The following is a 24,011-nucleotide window of genomic DNA, read 5'->3' as shown; positions in this document are numbered from 1 at the left end:
ATGATAATGGGGAGGTAGGCTCGCACACCCTATAGGACGCTTTTAAGGCGACCCTGAGAGGAGTCCTGATCAAAATGGGAGCCCAGAAAAAAAGAGAAAGGGAAGCCCAGGAGAGGTCTTTGATTGAGAAAATAGCCCAACTTCAGCCGGAAGGCCCCTCCGTAGAACCCTTAGACTGTGATCGGGTAGCCGCCCTGGACGACTATAGGCTCCAGTTGAAAGATCTCCTCCTACACAAAACAGAAAGGAGTTTTCAACTGGTCAAACAGAAATATTATGAAAAGGGGGACAGGGCGGACAGGATTCTGGCCTGGAAACTGACGAGGAGGGGTTGATAGGCCATGACACACTCGACATAGGAGAGGCCTTTTGCCGATACTATGAAAACTTATACATATCAGAATATACCGGGGGAGAATGGGAGATTGAAGGGTTCTTAAACTTTATACAAATCCCAGCCCTGACCAGGGAGATGTCGGAGAGGTTGGAGGGTTCGGTAACCGAGGACCAGGTGGAACATGTGATCAGCGGGATGAAGGTGTGCACTTCCCCGGGCGAGGACGGCTACTCGGTTTACTTTTATAAAAGTTTTGCTCGACTCTAGCCCCACACTTAGTAAAGGTGTTTAATGCGGTGCTGGATGGGGGCTCTCTTCCGGACTCCATGATGGAGGCCATAATTGTGGTGTTGCCCAAGGACGGCAAGGACCCCACGGAGTGCTCCTCCTACCGCCCAATATCTTTGTTGAATATTGACTTAAAGATCCTAGCTAAGGTAGTGGGAAGGCGGATGGAGGAGATACTGCCGAAACTGGTCCATGGCGACCAAGTGGGGTTCATAAGAGGAAGACAGGGCTCAGACAATATCCGTAAAACCATAGACTTGTTCCACTATTCCCAGGTGTTGGACCTAGATGCAAGTGTCCTCTCCCTGGACTCGGAAAAGGCGTTCGACAGGGTCGAGTGGAGGTATATGGAACTCTTCCTCCGGAAAATGGGCTTTGGGGCACACATCAGGGAATGGGTTGCCACACTATAGAGCCCCGAAAGCAATGGTCCAAGTGAATGGCAGGTTGTCAGATCCATTCCCCCTCTCGCGGGGAACAAGGCAGGGGTGCCCTCTTTCCCCCCTGATCTATGTCCTCACAATGGAGCCCCTGGCCATAGCAGTTAGAGCACACCCGGACATTAAAGGGATCAGGAGAGGCGAAGTAGAATTCAAGCTCTCCCTGTTCGCGGATGATATTCTGGCCTACCTGGTGGACCAGGGCTCCTCACCCCCCCCCCCCCCCTTCTGTCCCTGATGGCTGCATTTGGGTGCTTCTCGGGGCTAAAGATCAATGCTTCTAAATCAGTTCTGCTCCATGAGAACACGGGACCCGGGGTTAGACTCCTTGGATAGGCTCAATGTGATAATTGTGGGGAGGGTCTCTATTCGATACCTGGGGTCCTCCTCACCAGGGATCTATCACATCTTGCCCCTACCAACTACGACCCCGTCATGGCAGGGATCATCGCAGACCTGAGGAGATGGGGCTCAATGATTCTGTCCTGGTACGGCCGCATGGCGGCAGTAAAGATGAATATACTGCCACGTTTACTGTATCTCTTCACCGCTCTCCCAACCAGCGTCCCCGACCAAACCTTCAGGGCTCTTCAGAATGCGGTGCGAGAGTTTATATGGCAGGGTAGGATCCCGAGGACCGTCCTAACCTTACCAAGGGAGGAGGGAGGGTTTGGGTTGCCAGATTTTCAACTATACTACCGCGCCGCCCAGTTGCGTGTCCTCCTGTAACACATGAAAGAGGGTATGGGAACCTACTGGTCATACTTGGAAGATATGGACGCCCACCCTCTCAAAGTTCGAGACTTCCTATGGGCCCCACGCAGGTTCATCCCGAACAGACTCAAATCCCACCCGACACTGGGAGTTCTCTGGGCAATCTGGATGGAGTGCCCCCAGACGGCATACCTAACGTCATGGTCGTCCCCGATGTCATCTCTCTGGGGTCACCCCCTCAGACTGGGAAGTAGGGGGTTTCGCAACGCACAGGCCTGGTCTGACTCGGGAATGGAGTGGGCGGGGCAGATGTTTAAGGAAGGGGAATTTCTTGCATATGAGGAACTGAGAGACGCTCTCGGGCAGGGGTCACTCTCCATATTCGAATACCTCCGCCTGAAGGGCATCCTTTGTGACCAAGCATGGGGCCAAAATTTGAAGAGACAGCTGACCCCCTTTTAGAAATTACTCGATACAGCAACCTCAAGGAGGGGGGCGGTATCCGGGATGTACAAAATCCTGAACACTATTAACTTAGTGGAGAGGAGAGGCTTCCGCACCTTTTGGAACAATTTGGCGGGCGAGGAGATCTCGGAGGACGATTGGTCAAGGATATTTAAAATAGCATTCCACGGGAACTTATTCACAGCTGATATGGATCACAACTTTAAGATTGTGCAGGGGTGGCATAGAGACCCCGTGAAACTGTCAAAAATGTTCTCAGGAGTGTCCCCCGTCTGCCCAAGGGGGTGTGACCAGGCCGGAATGAGGGGGCACATGTGGTGGCACTGCCCAAAAGTACAGGCGTACTGGGAGAAGGTAAGGGGCTGGATTGCTGAAGTCTCTGAGGAACTACTCCCCCTGAACCCTCTGACGATGTTGCTTGGCCTCCCTCCGGAGGACACAGATTTATATAGGTACCCTAGAATGTGGGAAACAATGCTGAGGGCGGGAAGGGTGGCCCTGGCGCAGAAATGGAAGAGCCCGGAGACTCCCTCGAAGGAGGACTGGCAAATAAAGGTAAAGAACATGTTCCTAATGGACAAATTAACGGCAATGATGAACAATAACTCAGGCTCGTTCCAAGCAAACTGGTACGGGGTGCAGCAGACCTGGGGATGGGACGTACACTGACGCCCGGTATGGGCCCTGGTGGGGGCGGGCGGGGGCCGGGGTCAGGAGGGAAAAAGGGATGGAATGGGTGCCCACGGCCCGGGGAATGAAAATCAGCCATAGCAGAAGTCAACAATCACGTTTTCTCCCAATGCTCCGGACACGAATGTGCTTCCTACGAGACTCTCTGAATCATGGTTCAAGTGGGGTTACGTTATCAGGGGGGAGGGTATGTATTGGGGTGGTGGGGGAGGGGGGCTTGGGACAATGGGCCAGTTGAATGTATATCCTTTGAATGTGCATTGAGCTCGATTGTTACATTAAGAAAATGATAATAATACCAAAGTTTAAAAAAAAAAAAAGAAAAGAGGACACCTGTGGCAATCCACAGAGGTGTGACTTGCGCGAATCGCCCCAGAATTTATTACACACAACCCCGGCAAAGTCCAAAATTTGGTAAAAAAAATCTCAATTTTCTGACATTTCACTCTGCCCACCCACCGAAACACGCCGCCAACACCACATGTCCTACCTTCCCGCGTTCCCACAGGTGTCCCAACAAAAACAGTACCTCACATGTGTGGGTTCACCTACTTGGGCGCAAAGGGAAAAGGCTAAACCCCTGGTAACCCCAAGCCTTTTGGCAGAGCAGATTTTGAGAAATGTTGCTTTTGTAGACAACCTACACAATTGGGCCTAGGGTGTGGAAACCAGCAAGGAAAAAAGGGAAACCCATGCATTTCCAAAATGACGACACCCGTGGGAATCCACAGAGGTCTGACTTGCCCGAAATGCCCCAGAATGTATTACCCAGAAACCCTGTCAAAGTCTGAAATGTGGCAAAAAAAACCACAATTTTCAGACATTTCCCTCCGCCCACCCACCGAAACACGCCAACAACACATGTCCTACCATCCCGCGTTCTCACAGGTGTCCTGACGAAAACGGTACCTCACATGTGTGTGTGCACCTACTTTGGCGCAAAGGGAAAAGGCTAAACCACTGGTAACGCCCAATGGGTTTGGGGAGACAAACTACAGATTTGGGCCTAGGATGTCGAAGCCACCAAGGAAAACAGGGAACCCCATGCATTTCAGAAAAGAAGACACCAATGGGAATTCACAGATGTCTGACTTGTGCGACTCACCCCAGAATGTATTACCCACAAACCCCGGCAAAGATCCACGTGGGAGACAGGTGCCAGAGACATTACCCCCCCACTTTCCTGGAGCTCTGGCTGGCCTGCGTTACAGCTTCTCCCTCTGGGAAAGGACAGGGAATGTCCTGGGCATCCCTGGAACCAACGCTGGGCTTGGGGATGTTCAACCCACATGGGAGCCAGCCGCCCAAGGCCAGGTATATGAGACCCTATCACCCTCAAGCTCTGGCGGTATCAGGTAATAATATCGCCACATATACGGTCGCCGTAAATAATATCGCCGGGAAAATGTCGTGCCGATATTATTTGGGTGACCATATATATGGCGACAGGGCCAAAACTTTTTTTTTTTTTAAATAACAAAATTTAGGGGTTGCGGGGGTGTCCCCCGCATGTTCCATGCAATAATGTCGCCACAAAAAACGACCATTTTTCTGCAATATTTTTGCATGGCGATATTTTTGTGATGACATCATTACATGGAACCGCTCTGGCTGGGTTGCATTGCAGCTTCTGCCTCTGGGAAAGGATGGGGACCCTGCCGAGGCTCCCTGAGACTACTGCTGTACTTGGGGATGGTCAACCCACATGGGAGGCAGCCGCCCAAGGCCACGGACATTACCCTCGACTTTCCTGGAGCTCTGGCTGGCCTGCGTTACAGCTTCTCCGTCTGGGAAAGGTTGGGGACCCTGCCGGGGCTCACTGGAACCGCTGCTGGGCTTGGGGACGGTCAAACCACATGGGAGACAGCCGCCCAAGGCCAGGGACATCAGCCCGACCATCCTGGAGCGCGGGCTGGGCTGCGATATAGAATTTCCGTTGGGGGAGGCAAGGGGACCCTGCTGGAGCTCCCTGGAGCTGCTGCTTTGCTTGGGGACGGTGCACCCACATGGTAAGCGGGTGTCCAAGACCGGGGACATCACCCCCAACCGTCCTGGAGTTTTGGCTGGGCTCCCTCAACAATCACTTTAGACTTAGTCTAACAAAGGGTAGGATACACTTATTGTTTATGTATCTTAAGGGTTTCTGGGTAATACATGCTGTGGCGATTCACACAAGTCAGACCTCTGTGGATTCCCATGGGTGTCCTCTTTTCGGAAATGCATGGGGTTCCCTGTTTTCCTTGGTGTCTTCGACACCCTAGGCCCAAAACTGTAGGTTGTCCGCATGAGCAAAATTCCTGAAAATCTGCTGTGCCGAAAGGCTTGGAGTTACCCATGTTTTAGGCGTTTCCCCTTGCGCCCAGGTAAGTGCACCCACACATGTGAGGTATCGTTTTTGTCGGGATCCCTGTAGGAACGCGGGAAGGTATGACATTTGTTGTGTTTGCGTGGTTTTCATAACGTTTCGACCAATTTGCTGCTACCCTTTGTCACACAATCCTTTCATTTCCCAAATGTGACCTACATTTAGTCACTGCTTTAGGCACTATACACTTTTGTAACCCGCACAAGTCACCTATCCATCAAAAGGTCTGCCTGTGCTCTTTCAAAAAATGTATGCTTGCCCTTCCTCACCACAATTGGTTTCCTTATTTACACATGCTAAGTATGTCTGTTTAGGCCGTAAGCATAAAACTCCTGTGTACCATGTCTCTGTTTTTGGCTTGTGGTATTGCTTGTTTTGTTAAACATTACAAAAAATTTGTGATTTCCTAACTGGAAGAGTTGGGGGAATGTAGCGGAGCATTGTTTTTCTCAAAATTCACAGAAGCCATTGCTTTACCGGGCCAACCATGTCCACCACATACCTTTTATTCTGTCATTTTCACGATTTTTCCCCAAACTACGGAATTTTCCCCTACATAGTTGTTGCATGACCTGCGCAAATCACCCCTTCCAAAACTTGGAAATTTGTCTACTTTTCAGAAATGTATGCCTTTCTGTCCTCCGATTTAGCTTTCCTATCCTTTCTTCCATTCCGTCCACGCATATTCCTATTGGAAAAAAAGGCCAAAAAAGCCTACCTCTCACAAAACGGTTCATAACCATATCAAAATAGGTTTTTTTCGTTTCCACTCAACATGTTCTTGAAAGCTGGGAAAATGGGGAATTCAGCAAAGCAAACCATTTGTTACTAGCTCTTACAAGGAAAAAAAACACAGGCTTCTTTGTACATACTTTTATTGAAATTTTCGGGAAAAAAACTAAATGTTCTCCCTTTTTGGTTATTCTCTCTCACCCCCCCGACCCCTACAGCAAACAAGGATTCCCGCATGCTGTTACAACCGCCTACATGTGGGAAAAAAAAGGGCCATATTTGGACAAGATCTCTCATGTACAAAAAAAGTTACAAGGCATTGAATGGCGACATACCGAAATCACTAAAAAAGGCCTTGTCACTGGGGGGGGAATACCCATGGCAGTTAAGGGGTTAAAGGATTCAATTCTAACACAGATTCAGCCTCTGATAGACTCCCAAAGCAGTACAGCATTCGGTGGTAGGAGGAAAATCTACATCAAAAAGCTTTGGAACACAGCTCTTCTAAACTAGGCATCAGCCCACAAGCCACATCCAGGTTGTAGCACTTTCTGAATGTGTGAAGCGACAAATAATTCACGGCCAGGCAGATAGATCTCCTTCGGCACACCACTTTGCAGCACAGAAGAGGTTACCACGCACCTAGTGGAATGTGCCTGGATACCTGAAGGTAGTTCCTGTGCTTCCTTCTCATAGCATTCAGCGATGCAGCGGACTATTCAGCAGGATATTGTCTGTTCAGACACTGCCAGACCCTTCCTCGACTGAGAGAAGGCAATGAATAACTAATCATCACACCTGAAGTCAGCTGTCCTGGCCACATAATGGGTTAGTGCCCCCTTTGGGTCGAGCCTGTACAGCCTTTCCTCTTCCTTGAAAGGGTGAGATGGCAACCCAAAAACTCACCTCAGAAAACAACTGCAAAGCCTTGGTCCTCTCCCACCTGGAGGGTGGCAATGCCCTTTTGGAAGGCCTTCCGGAAACTACCCTGGCTCCCCTGAGATGTGTCCTTCATGCTGCAGCACGAATCATCAAGGGGCTTGGCAAATTCAATCACATCACCCCGACTTTCATCGAACTGCACTGGCTCCTGCTGCAAGCCTGTATCCTTTTCAAATCCTGCTGCATCGTATACAAGGCTGTCAGCCTGAAGTCCCAAAGCTACCTCACTGCAAAACACAGCATATATCGGAGGCCTACTATCCGCCAGAAGTAAAGACAATTGAAGACTTCAACTCCACTGGTGCAGAAAGGAAATAACCAGAAGACTGGCCTTCTCTGTCTATGAGCCAAGACTCGGGAACCTCCACCTCAACTAAATCCACCTCACATCTACAGTTCAGGAAGGAGCTCAAGACCCTCCTCTTCAAGGAATGACTCCTCCCTAAAACCTAGGTCTATACACCATACACTTCCCACCTAACTTGAGACTGAGTGATCTGATCCCCACTATTTCCTCCAGTGGTCACTTGTAAATTCACTGCTGACTATTGCCCTCCCTGCTGTTAGACCGCTACTCCCTTATTGCTATGTTCCCTAACCTTATTTCCCCCCCCCTATGATTGTAAAGCGCTTAATTGCTTCCCAAAGCTAGGTCTGTGCTCAATAAATACCCTAACAATAATAATAATAATAAAAGCTCTGCGAGATATGAAATTCTGACAAACTTAATCAGGAATTGTGGGTGGACTTTAAGTGAGACCTTCTCTCCAAAGAAACACAAATATTTTGATTTGCAGGAGAGAGCCCACAGCTTGCTTACACACCTTGCCGACGTGATAGCCACCAAGAAGTCCATCTTAAGAGAAAGCAACCTGATAGCCGAAGAATGTAAGGGCTCAAACAGAACCACCACCAATAAGTTAAGCACCCAGTCCAGGTCCCAAGCCGGAACCACAAACAGCGCCAGCAGAAACCTATTTACAAAGCCTGCAGAAATTGGGCCATCACCGAGATTGTAAAGAAGGAACCTTGATCCGGTGACCTCTTAAACAAAGATAAAGATGCCAAATAACCTGTAGCCATGACTAACTGCAGGCCTGAAGAAGCCAAGGAAATAGGAAATTCCATCAGAGCACAGTGGGGCATGAGATGGTGTCCACCTCGCGATCACTACACCATACCTCAAATCTCCACATGCACACAACGGGACCTAGTGGATGGCCTGAGCACAGACAGTAAAACCTCAAGTACCTCTTCAGAGAGATCACTGTAATCATATTGCATCTTCTCAAGAGCCATGCTTGCAGATTGAGAGACTTTGGGTTCGGGTGGACCCTCTTCTCACTGGGATAGGCAGTCCGGCCTCCGAGGAAGCCAGCAAGGTGGGCAGATGGCCAATTCCAGAAGATCCAAGTACCATGCTCTCCTCGCCCAGTCTGGGGCAATCAAGATCACTCCTCAACCTCCCTGAGAACCTACGGGATGACAGGTGTCGGAGGAAACGCATAGTTGAGGTTGAAGACCAGGAACGTGTTTCCCACTTCCCCCCTCGCAGGCAATTCCCTCGAGCAGAAAGGCTTGCACTTGTTGGCCCTTGTGGCAAATTGATCCACTTTTGGGGTACCCCACAGGGTGAAGATTTCTGCAAGAATCTTCAGGCTTATCTCCCACTTGTGGGAGACCGTGCTCTGACTGCTCAGAGCATCTGCCAAACTGTTCATCGCTCCTGGCAGATGGGCTGCAGAAGCTGAGATCCTGTTCTCCAGCAGCCAGAACCATAGTTGCATTGCCTCCCTGCATAGGGGCAGGGACCGTACACCGCATTGCTTGTGGAGGTAATGCATGGCTACTGTGTTGTCCATCAGAATCAGGACATGCATCCCTCTAAGGAATGCAGCAAAAGCCACCAGAGCTAGGCTGATTGCTCACAACTCCAGTCTGTTGATGTGCCAACAGCGCTCCACTGCAGACCAAAGGATTTTCACTTGCAAATACCTACAGTGAGCGCCCCAGCCCTTCCGGGATGCATCCGTGACTACCTGCGCTTGGGGCTACAATGGCCAAACATGTTCCCCCGGCATCATGCTTTCTCTGCTGGATCACTATGAGAGGTTGGTGGCCCCGACTTTGACACCTTGAAGATATCCTTCATATTGTCGAAGTACTGGGACCATTGATGCCTCAAAAGCCATCGAAGGAACCGCATCTGCAGTCAGGCCACTGGCACCAGAAAAATACAGAGGGCCATGAGGCCCAACAGGTGGAGAGATGAAGCCGATGGAAAGCTGTTGTGGTTCTGAAACGGCGTGACCATCTGTCCGACACTGGTGACCCTTTTCCATGAAGTGAGAGGGGGGGTGGGGGTTGGGGCCTTCCCCATTAAGGTGTCCAGATCGGCTCCTATGAATTTTAACTTTTTAGTTGGTGTGACATGGGACTTCAGGAAATGAAGGAAGAAAACCAAACAATGCAGTAGGGAACAGGTGTCCTCAGGCTGAGTCGTTGCATGTTCTAGAGACCTTCCTCAGATCAACCAGTCCCGATAAGGGAACATGTAGATGCTGTATCTCCTCAGTTGAGCCGCCATCAGCTTGGTGAAAAGGCTGGTTACGGAAGTAAGGCCAAAAAGGAGCACTCTGAATTGATAGTGAGTGACCCCAATGATGAATCTCAGGAACCGCCTGTGTTTTCAATGGATCGGCACATGGAAATAGGTGCCCTGAAGGTCCAGCAACACCAACCAGTCCTGAGGTTGTAGAGTCTGGAGAATTCCGTACATCAACATCACCACCCTGAACTTCTCCTTCCCCAGGAACTTGTTCAAGGGTTTGAGGTCCAGGATGAGACAGAATCCTCTCCCTTCATTGGCAACCAGAAAATAACGGGAATACCAGCCCGACCCTCTCTCTTCGGGTGGTACTTCTGCCACTGAACTATTTAAAAGCAGGGCTCTGAGTTTTTCCTGTAGCTCCTTTTCCGCTTTCTGTGGAGGGGGTGGTGGTCTGTCCGGTGCTTTGCAATATCCCCACCTGACCAGGTGTAAGGCACAGGTGTCAGCGGTTATCTCCTTCCACCTGCCCCAGTGCTTGAACACCCTCCCTCCAAACGGGGAAATGTGTGGAAAGATCTCAAAGTGGCTTAGTGGGTGCTGCCGTCCCTGACGCTGTAGATGAAGTCAACTGGCCCTTATAGACCCCTATGCCCCATCCGGGACGAGAGAAACGCTTCTCACCTGCTTGGCCTGAGGTAGCTGCACTTTCCTCCCAAAAGGAACATACCGCTTATCTCCTCTGCCTCTGGAAGAGAAGGCGAAGGATTACTTGGCGGGCTGCTGCACCGCAAGATGCAAGGGCTTTGCATCAAGTTTTGATTCCTTGAATTTCTACAAGGATTTGTCAGCCTTCGGGCCAAAAAGATGTTCGCCATTAAGCGCCATGTTCAAAAGCTTGACTTGCAGGTACAGGGAAAATCCAGAGCTGTGGAGTTATGCCACCCTCCTAAGCACCAGAGACGTTCCCATGGCATGACCCTCACAATCAGAGTAGTCAAGACCCACCTGAAGGGCCTGGCAAGCCACCGCCTTCCGATCATTTATCACATCCATGAAACCGTCCCTCACCTCCTCTGTTGGAAGATGGTCTGCCGCCTCAGCTATTGTCTTCCAAAGCACAAGCGAGTACTTGGCTAACCATGGCGGCTGGGACCACCAAACCCTCTGCGGTGGGGGGGAGAGTTGAAAGGAAGGGAAGGTCCCCCCTGGCTGGCTTATATTTCTTGTTCAGCTAGGTGTCAACAGCTTGCGTGCCGCACGGCCACCGCCACAAACATTCCAATGTGATCTGAGATAGTCGTGTTGAATGGTAATGCGCATTCAAACTGTGTGCCGTTATCCAGAAAGACAGTAAGGCGAGACTGGAGCAGCTTGGAGGGAGTCCCAAGGCCCAGGGTCAAAACCACCCTTTCTGTTGTTTTTCTGTATTGGGCATTTGGGCATCCATAGGGGGATGCCTGCAGCAGGTCGAGGTCAGGTGAGGTATCAAGCCCACTAGCCTCATGCAGCCTTTCAGCCAAGGCCAACAGGTCAGCATGTTGGTAAAATAATTTAGCACCCGTAACTCCACCATCAGCTCCATTTTAAAGGGAACCGGGTCACCATCGTCATAGAAAATCGACCTCATGGACTGGAAGAACTCCAGCCTCAATTCCGGAATGAACGACCCGTCCATCGCCGACGTTGATGGAACTGCCCGACAGGGCATATTGATGCCGACGCCTCGAGTGTCCTCGGCGTCGTGGTAGGTTTCTGGCACAAGGCTACCTTGGTGCCAGAACATCCAGGTGCAACTGGCGATTTGGGGTTGTTTTAGCAAGGTTGAAATGTTTGCGATGGAAATTACCACAAGAAAAATGTCTTATACCAAATGGTTCGTACATTTCCAGTTCGTATGAAGAGGCACTGACAAATTATTTGTTAATTGAGAAACTAAAAAGAAACGAGCTTATGGCAAAATGGTTTTTAAGCAAAGAAATAGGAAAAAAATGGCATTAGTGTTGTCACAAACTTCCTGATACGCAATGAGTTAAACAAAATGTGATTGGAATGCAAATAAAGCGGGACAACCGTTTCAGAAAGGGAAAACTTGTGACAGGGGAAGAAAGTCTGTTAAACTGTCACCTGACGACTGTGAGGAGAGAACAGAGGAATGTTGAACTGTCTGTACAAATTTAGCAAAAACACACGCATTACTAAAAACCGAAAGTTTATACAGTAAAATACATATAGAAGTACTATCAAGCTAAAAAAAAAAATTAAAACGATAGTAGCGATTGGTATGGAGTGAATTCTAAATGTGTGCGTTTTATTACCGTAGGAAACAGGGAATGGAAAAAAGTAATTATTTGATTTCCCACAAAGGGAAAAAACTGCTTTGTCAAGCGGGTTACTTGGATAATGTTGAAAGGAAAAAAAGAGAATAAAACCTGATAGACATGTGTAGAATATCGAAAATATGATTGTAGAGGAAGGGTCTGCACTAAAGACAATTCAATTCAGTAGATTAGAGACCACAACCATGATCCTAATGTTTCTAAAATCGAAATAAAACAAAAACCTACAGAATTAAAACGGAAAGCCAATGCGGATGTAGGAACCATTGGGGAAATAGTGAGGCAAACATTGAGCGGAATGCCACATCATTTAGCAGCAGAAATGCCATGCGCAAAACTACTTAAACGACAGGTGATTTACCAACAAGCTTCAAAAGAAAATTTGCCACCAATTCCAAAACATATATTTGAAGTAACAATGCCGGAAAATATGAAAGTTACACAAGAACGTGAGGCATTCCTATTGCACGAAAGTGTGAGTAATGTGGAGAAATACATAATATTTGCAACTGAAGAAAATATAAAGAGATTAATTTGAAGCACCCAATGGATGCTGGATGGCACTTTCAAAAGCTGCCCCAAGCCCTTCGCTCAGCTCTATAGTATTCATGGACAAATTGCAAATGACTTCTTCCCACTTGTATATATACTCATGACCCACAAAACTGAAAATATGTACCGTGAAATATTTAGTAAAATCAAGGAAAAAATGAGTGACACGAACGAGAACCCTAAAAAATGCATCATGGACTTTGAATTGTCAGCGATGAATGCCATAAAAAACATATTTAGACAGAAATTCAAGGCTATTTTTATTTTAATCAAGCAATATGGCGGAATATACAAAAGCATGGTCTCCAACAATTGTACATAAATGAAAATAAGTTTCAATTCCATATACAAATATTATGTTTATTGACATTTGTCCCAAAAACAGAGGTAATAAGTGCATTCCAGAACACAAAAAAGGGAACTATTTCCAATGTCATGAGAGCGTAATACAATATTTCCTTAACTACTTCAAGGAAACTTGGATAGGGAGCCAAACAAGATATGAACGCAAACAACCAGAAATACCACTAGAATACTGGAATTGCTATAATGCAATACTTGAGGGAACACTAAAAACAAGTAATAAACTTGAAGGCTGGCACCATGCCGTTAATATAGCAATGGGCAACACAAAACCATCTATTTGGAAGTTTATAAAAACATTCCAAAGCGAACAGAGTATACAGGAAAAAGCCATATTGCAAACAATTAGTGGAAAAAACCTACATAAGACATCAAGTAAAAGTGTGCAAAACATGACAAAATTAAAAGGAACAAGCTGAAAAGTATGGTACATTGCCAATAAAAGACTACATGAACAGCCTGGCCTTCAATGTGAATTTTGTTGTTTTTTAACATCATTATATAAACACTGCAAGTTACCAGAATAAGTGGTTAATACAGTTTTGACAGTATAAAAATGTAACAATAGTGCAAAGCACATTGATATTGAATGAGAATTGAAGAATCCATAAGAATTCCACATAAATCCAAAACCAAGCAGCCTATCCAAATCCAGTATTTTGAAATCCAGTGCGAAAATCCATAAACGTCCAGTAAAATTAAAAAAAATGATTCCAAGTGAACACCAACTCCATAGGGAAACCGTACATCAAACAGATCCGAAAAGTAAAAAGTAAAATAAAAACCTTTACAATCCATGAAAAATGTGAAGCCCGACGCATACAGTACATGAAAAAAAGATTACAAATCCATCAACCATCCAAAATGAAGAAAAGAAATCCATGAAATTCAAGGAATGCGAAAGCGGGATGTTTACTCAAGCAAAACTGCAAACCGAATGAAAAAATGGCGTACTTGAAGTCTCGAAACGTGAACTAATGTATTGTACATATTAAAAATGCTACTCCTTCAATGGAAGAATGATGCAGCTCACTCTGTGAGTAGGACCACTTCTTTGCCTTTTTGCAGTGTCTGTCCTCCTTCTCTGGCGTGGGGCTTTTGGTATCAGGGTCTGATGACTTGGTGGCGGTCGATTGCACCAGAAATTTCTGAAGGAGGATGCCTGCGGGCCATTTTCGCTGATCGTTTCCCTAATCGTCTTCAGGTTCATGTGCTGGCAGGAGCCGCACTGTTCGACGTTGTGTTCCACCCCAAGGCACCACATGCAAATAATGTTCGAGTCTAGGGTGAACATCTTAGAGCTGCAGTTCTTGCAGCACTTAAAAACAGAAAGTTTAGGGCCCGACATATCAGCGTCAAAGGGAAGAAACGTTTCAGTCACTGAAAAGGAACGAGTTCCAAAATAGTGGAAAAAAGGAACTGGGGTGTGGGGACATGGTATATGTACCACACACGTCACGCCTGGAGTCTAGAAGTGGTGCATTCGCGGCATGATGGAGTCGCCGGACGATGCTGAGCCGCACTACACCCCTGTCAAAAAAGATTTCTAGCAGCGGACACTGGAGGGGATATCTATCAGATGAGGAATCTTCGGGAGAATGCAATCTATTGAATCTCTGTTACACAGAACTCATGCCCAACACGATCAGCTGCATCTCGGCCAGACGGAAGTGCTTGGCACATGGTCTCTTTTCCACTGCTTAGAATATTTAAGACACTGTCTTTCATTTCTTCCTCTGGGTTGTGCTCTTCACATTTAGAGAACACTGCCCATAAGGTATGGGTGTACTTAGCAAGAGCGCATGTTGCACTGATGGCTTTTAAGGCCATACTGCCTGATGCAAAAAATGCTCTAGATAGTGCAGTATACTTCTTGCAATCCCTATCTGGGGGCAGGGGTGGGTATATGTACTGGATTTCCTCCCTGATGTAGCTTCCTGCACCACAAGGCTTTCAGGGCTGGAGTGTTAAGAGAGGACAGCTGGGTCAGAAGATGTTCGCCTCTACTTTTTTGCTAGATCCTTATGACCTGATGCTGAGCACGTTTTATTTCCCCCCACAGCTCCAGTAAAAACTTTCAAGGCAGCATGAAAGGGAAGAACTGGCTCTTTTGGGCAGCCTCTGTTCAAGAGGTCTGTGAGATCATTCTCTGGGATCTCTCTGGCAGGGGGCCCACCATCCTAAAGCATCCTCTTTAGCCATCACTTTTTTGAAGACATCATTAGGGTGCCCATGAGGATTCGGATGTGTGACATCTACTTCTGGGGAGGTGTTGAGTCTACCAGTATCCTTCTAACCCATGGTCAGCTCTGTTATACTATCTTCCTCCGACTGAAATTCTTCTGGAGCCTTAGTAGATCTAAATGGCACAAAGCTGAAAGGAGTCAGGTCACCTTCATCATTGAAGATGCTTCGGAAAGTCCAAATAAAAAATCTTTCCGTGACTGAGGAGTGTACCTTGACATCGAAGAATGCCAAGGGGGTTAGAACCACAGATGATGGTGATGAGACTCGTTATTTTCTTTGTGGTCTCTTGGGAGGAAAGGATGATCATGACTGATACCCTGCCGGCTTTGTCAAGGGCAGTGGAATCAACTGCCTTTTTTTTTTGCTCCGAAGCAGAGATCGATGAGCCCACTTTATCAAAGATTTCCATCATCTTTCGATGGAATTCCTACCATTTCTTTGTCAAAGCGGATTTGGAATGGAAACTAACTTGCCTAGAAGGTGAGGTATTCATCGAAGAGTATCTGAGTCTTCCCTTCTTATTCCAGGAAGAGGAGGATGAATGTTGAGATTCGCTCCTTGAATGGGATCTCTACGTATGCATTTTGGCTAAATTCTACGGTCTATCTGGTGATCTCTCAACCCGCCTCAGAGCTTCTCCCCTCTGAAGAGTTGAGTTTGGATGGGGTTGTATTGAGCGGCTTAGATGTTGAACACCTGAGAGCCAATTTTGAAGACCTCTACCTTCAATGCCTTAGGTGTCTGACTGGAGCCGCAGTCGGCCACATCATGTTCGGCACAGAGGCACCAAAGACAGACCTTGTGAGACTCAGTTAGTGACAGATTTGCATCACATTTCTGACACTTTAAAATCAGAGGGTTTAGGTGCCAACATTTAGAAGAAAATAATTGAATTGCATTGAGTACATCAGATACAATCTGATGTGTGAAGATAGTTCGAGAAGTGTGCAGAGTACGCAGAAAAAGGGAACTGAGGTCACTGGGGGTTATGAGAGCTATTTTTGCGAAGTCAAGTCCAGCCTTAAAAAAATCAAGAGCCCCGAGGGACCTCCACACCCACACTGCCCCATGCTGTGAAATAGCTTCGGAGACCTGCTGCCGCAGGAGAATATAACAAAGACAAGGAATCTATGGCAAGACACAATACATTAGAAATGAAGAAATTACAAGGTAGCAGTGAGGCAGATATCCACCACTGGGGGATCCTCCCACCCCCGCACTCTGTAAAGAAGAAGCAGTTGCCAGCCCAGTAGTTGATTGAGCACATAGGCTTGCAGGGACCGCTGTGTTTGCTAGCTCGTAACAAGTCTTAATGCAGAGTACAGTTCATCTGGATATTGTACTTTTTAGCATCGTCTAACCTTCTTAGGTCCTGCAAAACCAACGGAGTTGAACATCCAAAAGGTATTGATTGGATCTAGATAGAATTTCAATACCCTGCTAGAGTCTAAGCAGTGAAAATGTTCCTCAGTCTTAGAAGGATGTGCAGGGAGAAGGAACACACCAAGGGGTATTTAATGCTGAAAATGGAACTGTTGACACCACCCTGGGGAGAAAGGATTGTTTCACTTGCAGTGTAACTTTCTCTTTGAGAAATGGAAGGAGATGGACACCTACAGGCTATAAACTTGTCCTGATTATGACAGAGGCAACAAGTAGGTCTCCTTAAAAGACAATGAGAGCAAGAATCACATTAAGGTATGGTGGAGGGAAAAAGGGGGTTCCATGGAGAGACTACAAAACGTTTAGGTCGAAAGGCATTCATAGGGCCTTTCAAAAATTGTAAAACTACAGAAACAACAAAATAGGAGCCCTGCTCAGACATCCTCTTAACGATAAAAACTGCTGCAAGATAACATGTAACTGTGCCAATGTTTTTCCCTGATAGGCCAATGACGACAAAAACTCTAAAACAAAGCCAGTGGAGGACAGCAACTGGTCGAAACTCTGTTATGGCAGGGGATAGTGTACATGTACCAGTAACAAGAATAGATAGACTTGGTGGATGCTTTACGGAGAGCATCACACCAAGAACCTCCCCAGAAAGATCCGAGTCCTTGTCCGTCAACCTCTCAACAGCCAGTCATGAAGGCTCAGCATCCTGGCATTAAAGCACTCTGGCCCAAGCTTGCATCAGCTGGTCCGCCTTTCATGGAAGCCTCCAAAGAGGGCACAACAGCATGTCAAGTATAAATGGGTACCACGTCCCCCACACCCAGTCTGATCGATCAAGATCATGGTTGTTTCTGCCCTGCTTCAACTTTCTCAGCATGAGAGGACACAGCACGAAAAGAGGGAATGTATATATCAGGTTGAATTCCCAGGAGAGCACCAGCCCATCTTCAATGGCACAACCTGCAGGGAACTCCCTGGAGCAGAAGATCAGATCTCCTTCACAATCTCCCCATTTTGCTGACACACCCAACTCAGCGCAGTTCACCAAGTGTTCAGAGTACCAGCCAGGTGTGATGCTGTCACCCAAATAAAAGGAGCATGGCCCCCTGCACGTTTTGAGCAACCCCACACTGCACATCTTGTTGATGTAGTGCATGGTGGCAGTGCTGTCCTAGATGATCTGTTCAGTCGAACCTCTGATTATTGTTAAGGTTTACAATGCCAAACCAACATACTCTGAGTTTCAACAAGTCGATGTGGAAGGAATTCTTCTGGCCTTCCCAGTCTACTCACTGAAGGATATACCTGACAAAAGAGTACACTAACCACTGGCTACCCACCTCTATCACACCATAGGGGCTACTTTCCGAAAGTTTCCTCAAAGAGGAAGTTTCATTAGATTATATCTACCACCACAGTCAAGGTAAAACATTCAGCATATTTTCATCATATTTTCTCGAATACGAACACTAAAATACATTAAAAAAAACATTTAGAGCGTTCATCAATTGCACATTGCCACAAAAGAGAGAAGAAAAGAACACCAATTTGCATTTTTGGCTGTTGTCAACGCAAATGTATTCACAATTTACCAGCATTCATTGATTTGAGTGATGTTAGTAATAATGTGTATTAATCACATTACAATTATACACAAACATAGTATAATGGCGTCAACAATTGGATGCGTTTCTGGGGCCAAGGAAAGCACTGTTGCAGTCTACAGCTCATCAATAGTGTCCCAGGACCCGTCTTCAGGACGCAATTGGTTTAGAATAAGGTGACAATGTGACACTGTCAACATGGCGCCTATGTGACACTGTCAACATGGCGCCTATGTGTCAGTGTTATTAAAATGAAGCGAGTATAAGACTTACTCAATGCATATAAAAGCGTTGTACCAGTGGTGTCAAAATGATAAAAAAGGAAAGAGTAGCCAACTTGCTAACCTTATGTTAATTTCTTGGGGTGTGTAGGGCGGAGCGATTGCGCTTGCACCGTTACATTGATGGCGTCTTTATGTTATGGCATGGTAGTCAGGATCAGCTGGACAGCTTCCTTGTGTGGCTCAATAGACAATAGACAAACTCCAACAATTAAATTCCTATAGCAGTGAGAGCATCGCTTTTTCTTGATCTTAAGATCTTCAAAAAATTAGATCATATGGGCACCACACTATTCAAAAAAGCCACAGATAAGAACACACTACTACTTTTTAGTAGCTTTCACCCGTCTAGTCTACGAGAAAATTTGCCCTATGGACAATTCCTGAGAATCCGACGTAACTGCAGCAAAATCACTGACTTTAAAACTAACAGCCAGGAACTAAGTGAGAAACTACGATACAGACAATATCCCCGTAAAATCATTAAGAGATCCATGAAAAGGGCAAGGAATGCCAACCGTGAGGTCATCTTACAAAAACACACCAAACCGCAGGAAGAAAGAATCACATGTGTCTCATCCTTTTCCCCTCTGAGTAATGATCTGAGAAGGATCATACTCAAAAATTGGAAAACTGTTCAAACTGAAGACTTCAGACCAAATTGTCTGAGATTTGCTTTCAAACGGATGCCGAACCTTCGAGACAAATTAGTCCATACCTACCGTATGAATAAAAATGAGATATCAACTCAGTCCACATTGTGGGGACTTCCGCCAGTTAGCGGACACTATGCATGTGGACAATGCTCGGTCTGTCATCTGACCAAAAACTTGAAGCAAATAGACCTTAATGGTCGGATGTGGAAATATAGATCGTTTTCAAACTGTTTGACTAAGTGGGTTATCTACAGGAAAAAAATGCCCTTGTGGGTTAATATAAGTAGGTAAAACTATTAGGTCTGTCAAATTGCGAATTGGCGAACATCGTTCAGCCACCCGCAACGGAACCCCTGATAAATCACTAGTAGCCCACTACTTAGAGGCCAAACACACATGCGAGGATATGTTCTGGTTTGTTATTCAAACAACCAAAGCCCACCCACAAGGTGGCAACAGAGACCTGTCCCTAAAAAAACTGGAACAGAAATGGATTTACAACCTTAAAACAGCCCAATCCGATTTAAACATTGCCATGGAATCTCTTTATTCATTAATATCGCACACACCCATTTAGGCCTAAGCAGATTTACACGTGGTACATTTCCAGTACATTACATCAGAGATGACACATACCAATAGATGTGAAATGATTTAGACATATTTGTATTCAGATACTGTGACCTTATATATATATGACCTGTCTGGCCATAACGAGTAATATGCTCATCACCAGATGTCACATTGTCTATTATTCAGGCATGCATTATACATCTAGGTGTATCTCTGATACTAGTAATTTATATAGAGATACCATACAGTGTTGCAATCCATATGCTGAACACCGACGGTCTGAGTTATTTCACAGAACCAACGTGAATTTGGCTGAAGACATGAAATAACACCAACATGGCACAACTCGCTACATATATTTTAGGTGCCTGGTGCCACGTTTGAATATAATGGTCACGGCACAGATATGCCGTCTTGACGCACAATGTCTGATCTATACACATGGAGAATAATTCACCCTGGCTGTTTATGAGATGACTTGCTTAATTGCTCTGCCTCTTCCACCTCCATGTGGTTACAACATGTTCTCCGTTGTACACCAGAGGTTATTCATTCATTACAAGATGGCACATCCCTTAACTGGTAGTCCCTCTTCGGTTTCTAAGGTGCAATATGCTGACACAGTAACGCAGGCAGTCCGTTGTTGATATTCAGGGTTTATTCCTGAACACGCAGGCATCGCACGGACAGAGTCGTTTGCAGCAGCGGAACGCTTCGCCTTGAGTATTCACTCGAGAGGTAAGCTTAAATGATCCTTTACTACGTATAAGCAGGAACAACACAGCATTTACACAAGAGCAGTGTTTTGATCTGCTCTCCTTGTCCCCATGTAGGACGAGCGACTTGGAGTGCAACACGCGAGTCTACCCTTTACAATGACACGGGAGAGACCAATTAAGATAGAGCTCGGGAGATGCACCCGCAAGTAAGTGTTGGCTATTTGACTGCATCAGTTGTCCATAAACACTAAAAGGAGAAACAACACGGCATTCATTGATATTTTTCCATCATTTATAGATTCCATGATGCATTGTGGGAAATGTAGTGCCTAAACATCGATGCAACCGATTCCCACTTCTAACAAGCAACCTGGGAATCTCCAATCTAGTCTATATTCATACAAGACGGTAAATATGTATTACCAATATAAAGAATTGTGACAGTGATTGAGTTAATGTCACACTATTATTGATTCCAAATATGTAATGATTTACAGCATTGTTAGGGAGAATTCTCTGTTTAGGCTGAATTTCCCTACCTAGTGAGTCCCCCAGCAGCTTTGCTGGATTTCTGGGGTTTATTTTTTTCTCCTGCCAAGAGTGAGACTCTCTTACCCTCACTCTTGGGCATGTTGAAGTGTGTTTTCTTGGTTAAACCTTGTGTTGAATGGGCTATGGGGTCTTTTACTCCATAGGGCCTCATGTATTTTTTGGATGTGGGTTACACAGCACCCTCTGTGCCGTAACCCAGGGGTGTCGTAGGGACTCCCCAACATAGACTCCATACCCTGGGACTGACTACTGTCTCCCAGGACATGTAAAGTCACCAAAGACTTTACTAGTCTTAAATCCTGAACAGAACCAGGCACAAACCATCATATTGTGGACGTACTGGCTGGGGCAATTCGATTGCCCCAGGGTCTGTTAGTCGAGGGGGCACGTCTCCGTCCCCCCTGATCGAGTTTTGGCTGGTGGCAGTGGAAACTACTTTTTATATTCGACCGCGAATATTTTCCTATGGGATTTCCCATTGTTTTAGGCTAACACATTTAATTATTTATTTACGGTAGCCTTAAACATACCGCCGGTTTATATATTTATTATTATAACTCCGGTTGGGAGTTTTTGCCAAAACGTGATACTAAAATGGCGTTGGCGTTCGCCTCTGTAACTCTGACCCAAAGTGGAGCCCTTTGTCCCACTTTTGGCGGGCTTCTCCACAGAAGCCCTCCAAAGTGGTGCCACTCTGTCTGGGGTACTTAGGAGGGGTGGAGGGGGATTTAGGCACCCTGGACTGAGTTACCTAGGTAACTCAAGTCGCACTCCGTCCTGATTGGCCTCTCTAACTCTTTTCCGAACTCTTTTGCAAGACTCTGAATCCCTACCAACTGTGAGATCTTGGGCACGTTTTCGCTCTGTCTGCTCTAAGAGTGGGCCCTGCTTAGTGACTTTTGCTCACCTGTGACTTTGTGCTTCTTTGAGCTTACCAAAAGTGTTCTTGACCTTAGAGTGGTGTGTTTATCCTAATTCTGCTCTTTTTCCCTCCCTTCTTGAACCTACTAGAGTGTCATCTAACGTTAAGCGCTCACCTCTGTTTTAATTATGTGGTGTTAACCTAGAGTTGTCTAGATAGGAATAAGGATTGGGACTGCTTTCCATATAACTGTGTTTGGAGTGTTTCATTATATTTTGCTAGAGTGTTTTCAATTTGTGTGTTCTTAAAAATAAATAACTATATACTTTTGAAACCAAGCTCTGGTCAGTGTTTGCTTGTGCTATTGTGCCTGAGTTTACTGCTATACCTGTAGTCTTAAATCTTTTGCAGTGTTCCCCAAGGGAACTGCACAGGTTTCTGCCTAACAAGCATGAACTACCCTGACGGATTCAACTGCCGCCATAATTAGATTGACTAGCGCAATCGCTCCGCCCTCCACACCACAAGAAATTAACATAAGGTTAGCAAGTTGGCTACTCTTTCCTTTCTTATGAATTTGACACCACTGGTACAAGGCTTTTATATGCATTGAGTAAGTCTTATACTCTGTTCATTTTTATCTATCCTGTAGGTGATAACACTGACACATAGGCGCCAGGTTGACAGTGTCGCCTTATTCTAAACCAATTGCGTCCTGAAGACGGGTCCTGGGACACTATTGATGAGCTGTAGACTGCAACAGGGCTGTCCTTGGCCCCAGAAACACATCCAATTGTTGACGCCATTATACTATGTTTGTGTATAATTGTAATGTGATTAATACACATTATTACTAACATCACTCAAATCAATTAATGCTGGTAAATTGTGAATACATTTGCGTTGACAACAGCCAAAAATGCAAATTGGTGTTCTTTTCTTCTCTCTTTTGTGGCAATGTACAATTGGTGAACACTCTAAATGTTTTTTTTAATGTATTTTAGTGTTAATATTCGAGAAAATATGATTAAAATATGCTGAATGTATTACCTTGACTGTGGTGGTAGATATAATCTAATGAAACTTCCACTTTGAGGAACATTTTCGAAAAGTAGCCCCTATGGTGTGATAGAGGTGGGTAGCTAGTGGTTAGTGTACTCTTTTGTCAGGTATATTTTTCCTCACATACCACAGCCCCCTTTACAAAAAATGGAGGAATTCTTGTTTTGCTCAAAACACTTGTTTACCCCTACTCACTGAAGGATCCTGCAAATGAGCTCCCCTATTCATGGGGTACAAATCTGTAACCAGGGTTACAGTCTGGCATTGCTGTCGGAATGGAGCCTCCCGAAGATTGGTCACCGATGCCCATCAAGAAGGGTCCTTGGGGAACCGTGGCCAGCAGCTTAATTTCCTTTGTGTCCCTGTTGAACTGGGACCACTGTAGCAACAGCATGCACAGTTTTGCTTCCGAAACTTTGAACATGCAGAATGCCATGCAACCTAGCATCCTAAAGAAAACCTCTGCTGGGGGAAAACCTATTTGGATGGAAGAGGTCTACAGTGTTCTGAATGCTTCTCACACACTCTGTGGGAGGGCCAGCAAAGCAATGCTCCATATCCAGGACAGCAACTATAAACTGGAAGTATTTTGTGGTTGTCAGAGCAAACTTATTTAGGTTGATGTAGAAATCTAACTTGTGGAGGAGAACGCATGATGTCCCTAGGTCCTGCAGGGCCACCACTTCCCATCTGGCCTGCAGGATCCAGTCCATGAGCTAGGGAATAACATACACAGTATTCATTGTGCAGATAAATGACAATCACAGCAATGTCCTTCCTGAATAATTTCTGGCAGCCTCGAGGACGTATTGGACCACTGCAAACTGGTAGTCCATGCTTCTCACCAAATAATGAAGCTACTTTTGATGTGTGGGATGAATAGGGATGTGAATTCGAGTTCTGCTGATGTAAAAACAGAACACGTCAAGGTGACTATCTAGAAAATGTAATTTCAGAGACGCTTGGTGAGAAGTTTGAGATCCAAGATAGTTCTGAGTCCCGTATCCTTCTTGGGTACCAGGAAGAAAAATGGGAATACCAGCCTTTCCCGACTTCCACTGCTAGAACAAGCTCCAGGACTCACTTCAGCAAACACTGCGCTAGCTCTTTAAGCAGGACAGGTCGTAGAGGAGGCAAGGTTAAGAAGGGGGTCATTGAGCTGGCTTTTTTACCAACAACAGCAGGCAGTATACATGGCCTAGAATCAGTAGGACCCATCATCGGCTGCAATGCCCTCTTGTGGAGTCGAATCCTGCTCCCACAAGAGACTCATGACTAGCCATTA

At 46.0% G+C, this 24,011-nt stretch overlaps 1 protein-coding gene and 1 long non-coding RNA gene across 3 annotated transcripts in view; one reads left to right on the top strand and one right to left on the bottom strand.

Annotated features, from left to right (window-relative positions):
• Positions 1-24,011, bottom strand: part of GTF2I (general transcription factor IIi) — a 2,618,156-nt gene that overhangs the window by 289,126 nt on the left and 2,305,019 nt on the right. The gene's annotated exons all lie outside the window — the stretch shown is intronic.
• LOC138488030 (uncharacterized) lies at positions 20,182-22,710 on the top strand. 2 transcript variants are annotated; one of them, XR_011274580.1, is made up of 5 exons: positions 20,182-20,269; positions 20,365-20,456; positions 20,549-20,658; positions 22,076-22,205; positions 22,317-22,710. It is a non-coding gene; the product is annotated as an uncharacterized lncRNA (long non-coding RNA). The 2 variants fall into 2 exon arrangements; XR_011274581.1 differs by lacking the exon at positions 22,076-22,205.

Source organism: Ambystoma mexicanum, chromosome 9 (genome assembly GCF_040938575.1).
Source record: "Ambystoma mexicanum isolate Mex_15411 chromosome 9, UKY_AmexF1_1, whole genome shotgun sequence".
NCBI classification, from domain to species: domain Eukaryota; kingdom Metazoa; phylum Chordata; class Amphibia; order Caudata; family Ambystomatidae; genus Ambystoma; species Ambystoma mexicanum.
Note: the sequence above shows the minus strand (reverse complement) of the source record. Positions and strands in the feature narration are given on the sequence as shown.